Here is a 6000-nt window from a genome sequence, read left to right on the forward strand (position 1 = left end):
AGATTTGAAAGGGGAATAATGGATCTGGATCTATAAAATATACATCAAATTTGAGACTTGGGCATGAGATCCAAACATAAAAATAAGACTTGGATTTATGATTTCGATCAGAAGTATGAAATAGAGATCTGACATAGCAACCACCTAAACCTGACTCAAGTTGGACTAGGTGGGTTCAAGCTATATGACATGGACTCGACTTGAGTTAGGTTCAGTTTTGAAAAATAAGGTTCGGACCTAGGTTGGATGCAAGTTCAGCGTAAGTGCGGCATTTGGAAAATTCAGTTTTAAATTTTTAATGACAAATTGCGATAGGCTGAGCCCGGGCTTAGGCCTACCAAATCCATAAAATGTTTATGAAAAGCTACCTTAGGTGGTTTATGTGTCTCTTAAGTTATGTTTTTTGAAAAATATGTATATGGTAACAAACGACCAAAAATACCATTGCGTATGAATTTGGCCGAGATGGATTGAAATAAGGGGACTGGCTTGAACTAAGGTTCTAAAATGAAAGAAAGTCATAAACCAAAGTATATGTGACCTATACCTATGTTTATGAATTTAAAATAACCATTTTGCCCCTATGTATATTTTTAGAGTTCCAGATGAATCCGACTAAACCAGCTTGTGGCCAAATTGCCAAAGCCGCTTTGGTTGAAATCTTGCTGAAAATTTTAACTGCATTGCTCTAACAATCAAAAACAATTTTTTACCAACTTGTATGCCTTCATATTTATGAAGGGACATCAAGGATGGTGATATTGGTAAAAACGAGTCTTTCTATTTTGGTCCATTTTTTAGGGTTTTTTTTTTTTTAATTTTCAACAAAACAAAACCTATCAGGCACGACTGACTGTCGCCCATTTGCTAACGCCTTCTGCCCGTCTCTATCTCTCCTGCGATCGGCCCTTCCACCGGCAGCAGCTTCCTCTCTGTACGACGACCGGCGGCAGCTTCCTCTCCGTCCGGCGACCAGCGTCGGCTGCGATCGTCTCTATCTCTCTTGTGATCGTTTCCTCCACCGGCTATCCGACCGGCGTGAGTGTCTCTCTCTCTCTTTTTTCTTCTTCATTTCTTTCATTCATTTGGATCGCAGACCACCTTACCTTTGGTTTGTTGTCAGTCTGTAGCCTGTCGTCAATGCCTCAAAATCGTTAGTTGACTAAGCCATTGTTTGCGCGGCAGCGGATTGTAAGTTTCTTTGTCTCTTGCTCTCTCTTATTTTTTGTTTGATTTGGGCATTTATTTGCCCCTTCTAATGCCAGTCTTTTATAGGCCCAGATTTGGGAGTTTATATTAGCCATTACTGCATTGCAGATTTCTCTTATCCATTTTTCCAATATTAGGGGCTTTTTATGCTTTCATGATCGTTTATTCCTTATCTATTCCTTATGCGCGTTTATCTATTCTCTCATGTTGTATGCTGGCTTTGTATAATTCGCCCTCATTGTGGGGTTGCTATGAATCTATCTGCATCTGTGTTTGGCTGGAAACTTCTTGTTTCTATGTAACCAGGAACGCCCTTTCCTGTTATTAGTATGTCGGTGGCACTTGAGCTGAACATATGCATGATGAGATGGTTGATCAAAATGCTACTTTTTGGTTTCGAAAGAATAAATAATTATTCTGTTTATTATATCAAATTAATAATAATAATAATAATAATATTAAATACTCTCGCTGCACTGCCGCTCTTAAATTTTTTGAAATGTGCTACACCAGCACTAGCACCCGCACACGCACCCCGTACCTTCATGACATAGATGATAACAATCAGATTTTTATTAAAATTTTCACAAATAGAGAGGATGGTACTTGGAAAAACTGCTTACCAGTAAAGATATGTCAAAAGATGAGGAAAATTCATTTTAATTTTGCGAAATTGAGCTCAACGGCAAATACTAGGAATGAGTTTCATGGCTTGAAACTAAATTTAACTCAAGAAAAAATAAATGACGTCAAAACCAACCAAGAAGGCCAAAACCGCCCTTTAGGGGTAGTTGTTGACCAAGAATGGTGCCTGCCCCATGCACAGACCCTGTCCCGGCGGCAACAGCGCTCGGCGCGTCAGCGCGCGGTCAAAACGCATCGCTCGAACGCGGTTGCGTCACGCGAGCGCTCGACGCAAGTGCTTGCGACGACAACGCTTGACGCAAGCACTCGCGATAGCGCTCAACTCGAGTGCGCGAGTGCGCACGGGATTTCTTTTTTTTTTTTTAAATGAAATAAAATAAAACGAAACGGGTAAGAGGTTTTTTTTTAGCATAACACCATTTTTTGTAATAAAAAAGCTTTTTATTACAAATAGGTGAGCCGGCTCCATTTCGAATGACTTTGGGCTCGTTTTAAATCCGGATTGGGTTTAATTAATCATCGACATCGAGTAGTGAGCTCAAAAACACATCTTGGTGCGAGAATAAAATGTAAAACAAAGGGAAGGTTTGTGTATGCACGCGCCGCACTCGAAACATTAAATTTTGTCGTTTTGATTTCACTCTTGGAATTTGAGTTTGAATTTCTCGATTTGGATCTAAACTTGGGTGTTGGATCTAATTCAGATCTAAGAATTGGGTTTTGGATTAGAATTTCTGGTCTAAAGTTCAATTTTGAATTTGAATTTTGTGTTTTGGGTTCGAACATGGATTTAAAGATTCATTTAAATCCAAATAAAATAAAATACAATCTTTTTGGAAAAATTTGGGGGGTAACAGATGTCCATCTTTGCTGCTAAGCCAGTGTAATCTATTCGTAGTGGCAAAGATTAGCACTACAAATTTTGATCAATGAAAATTTTGGTTGAAAAATGTAGAAGCACATTTCAGGTTTAACCCCTTACTTGAATGAGTTGTTTGAGCTTATGTTGCAGCTTTGACCTCTTACCTACATGGGTTTGTCGAAATTAAATTCAGGTTTAAACCCCCTGATTGGGTTGTTTGACTTGCATTGCATGTTCAAACCCTTACCTGCGTAGGTTGGCCGAAATTGAATTCAGGTTTAACCACTTTGATTGGGTTGCTTTGGCTTGCATTCCAGGTTTAACCTCTTACCTGCATGAGTTGCTGTTTTTTCCATGATTTCAGGTTTGACCATTTTCTTGAATGGGTTGTTCGATAACAAGTGGTAATACCAGGAAAGAACCCTCATCGCCTCTAATACTTTTTGTTGAAGCTAGGAATGAGACCCTATTGCTCTTACATTGGTTGTGATAAGAAGACTTTCTATCACCTCGAGCGCCTTATGGTGAAGGTTTTGTTTTCATCGAAGGCTGCATTTTGAACTTGTCTAGTAAAATTCTCCAAACTAGCACTTGGGTTGAGCTTGCTTGGCCAAATGGCCAAGTTGCACTTGCTAGTGACATGGTTGAGCTAAATTTAGAAGGCCCCAAACCTAGAGTCTGGATTGCGTTTGATCAAATCTTTAACTTAATAGCTGAGTTTATTTGATTGAGATATGACCCTTTTTTTTATGGACATTGTTGATTGCGAAAGAAAAATATATGTCGCAAAAATAATTTAGAAATGCCTCAAAATATTTATAATTAAAAAAAATTGCCCCAGTGTTAGCCATTGCAATGATTGATAAGTGATGGGATTTAGAATAAAATACGTCATGTACTGGGTGAAAGAAAGTTGATGTTTTGGGTTGAGATTGAGGCGAATTACGTTTGATCAAATGTTTAGCCTAGCGGCTGAGTTGAATTGATTGAGATATGACCCTTTTCTTGATTGACAACGATGATTTTGTGAAAGAAAATATATGTCGCAAAATATTTTAGAAAATGCATCAAAATATTCATAAATAAAAAAAATGCCCTAGTGTTGGCGGTTGCCATGACTGTAAGAGATAGACTTTGGTTCAAAATAGAATGCGCCAATATACTGGGTATAAGATAGATGGTTAATATCTTCGGTTGAAATTGAGGTGAAGAAAATATTGAAAAATGCCCCAATAAATAGAAGGTGTGGACAAAAATTATAAAAAGAAAATTGATGAATTTCTCATTAATAGGAAAATGTATATGAGCTTGGGCATACAAGAATTTTCGTTTGTATTTAATGGCAAGAAATTGACACAAAGCTTGTAGGAAAGAAATAAGAATATGATCGGTAGATAATGATTCTCATAGTGAGATATCAAGTTGATAATATTTCAAGATAATGTAGGAAAACAGAGAACAATCATGAGCGATCTATTATTTGTGAAGAATTTTAATTTTGAAAGGATTAAATTTCAAGCAGAGTATAAATATATGAGGTTTGATTTGTGAAGATATAGACTCAATAGGGGTGAATGAATAAGTTAAAATCAAGTGTTCGACAATTAAAAATAGAATATACTGGAGTAAAGCAAAGATTGGTAATCATGTTGATGAACCAATCAAATCAAGGAAGTAGTAAAATAAGAGGAAAGGCATACTATGGGTATCAAAGGTAGAAAATTATTTGGCTAAATTTAAATGAATGAAAAAGAATTCATGACCTGAGTCTCGCAAAGTTGGTAATTGAGTCAATAGATGGCTATCATGTTCAAGAATATGAGATCGGACAAATAAATAAGGATTGACAATATATAATAAAATGTAGTTTCGAAGCAACTCCAAAAAAAAAGGACTTGCCAAGCAATAATTGATGACCCAATGAAATTATGAAGTAGTAAAATGGAAAGAAAGACACTCTATGGGTATTGAACCTAGAAAATTAGTTGGCTGAATACAAATGAAGAAAAATGAATGCATGATCTGAGTCATACAAAGTTGGTAGTTGAGCCAATAGGTGGCTATCACATTCAATAATAGAAGCGAATGAGAGATTGACAAGATATGTTAAAATGTATATTTTGAAGTAATTTTAAAAAATGGACTTGCCAAATGATAGAATTTGATAGAATTTGAAAAATCAATGTCACTTAGGTAGTAGAGTTAAAACATTATTTTATGAAGTGGTCATATTGAAGACTACATAGAGATGATCAAAGAAGACATTGATTTAAATGAGGAAGATAGAGTGTAAAATTATTAAATTGATCAAAGAGTGTATGGAAGATACACATGCACTTATCATACAATGACAAGCTTTTAACATTTTCTAAAGTCACATGTCATGCATATATTTGAAAAAGGAGCACGAGACTCTAATTGAGTTTAGTTTGAGCATATGTCAATATACCTTAGCGAAGAGACTTAGTACGAGCATAGACTCCTCCATTTGGAAACTAAGAGTAAAGTTTATTCACTTTTTCTTGGACATTCATTGATATACTACAGGTTACCACTTATAGTACTAAGAGGCTTCCCCGCCTAAGGTTTGGTCCAGTCATAAAGCTTAGTCTTGTGCTACCATCTAAAACCAAATCCCAACATGATGATCGAAACAAATAGGTATTGAAAGTTTTTTTGAAATATGAGCAAACATTCAAAATTGGTTGTCTCTAATGCAATGTTGCATAAGATGATGATTAAAATAAATAGAAGAACAAATATTGTTTTGAATGAAGTCTTAAATTGAGGAGGATTGTATTTGATCCAATATATAGGTGAGCATGGTTGATCTTCTTAATTAATCTTATATGCGAGACAACAAACATAATTATTAAACAATGTAACGAATTGCCGATGGCAAAAGAAGGGAGACATGCTTTATCATCGGCCATATATAAGATGTTCAAATTAGTGAAAATACATCAATGATAATCATAGCCAAACGATGACGGGTCCCATCACGGTCGCCATCTGTTCGCATTCCAAAAAAATTTTGGTTTTTGGAGTGCTTCGAGAAAATGAGGTTTTGCTTTGAAATAAGAGAGAAATGGACTCGCCCCTCGATACAAAGATTGACCATTCCCGGTGTCTTTATCATTTGGAAGCCTTTGAAGATAACATTTGAAAATCACTTTGATATTTTCTTAAGATTTTAAGTAGGTTTGAACTTTTGCTCGGTTACTACCTAGTTAGAGCTCTATCTCATCTTGCTTAAGTTCTTTTAGAGAGGTGTTTGTGATCAT

The sequence above is a fragment of the Nymphaea colorata genome, chromosome 7 (assembly GCF_008831285.2).
Source record: "Nymphaea colorata isolate Beijing-Zhang1983 chromosome 7, ASM883128v2, whole genome shotgun sequence".
Taxonomy (NCBI): Eukaryota; Viridiplantae; Streptophyta; class Magnoliopsida; order Nymphaeales; family Nymphaeaceae; genus Nymphaea; species Nymphaea colorata.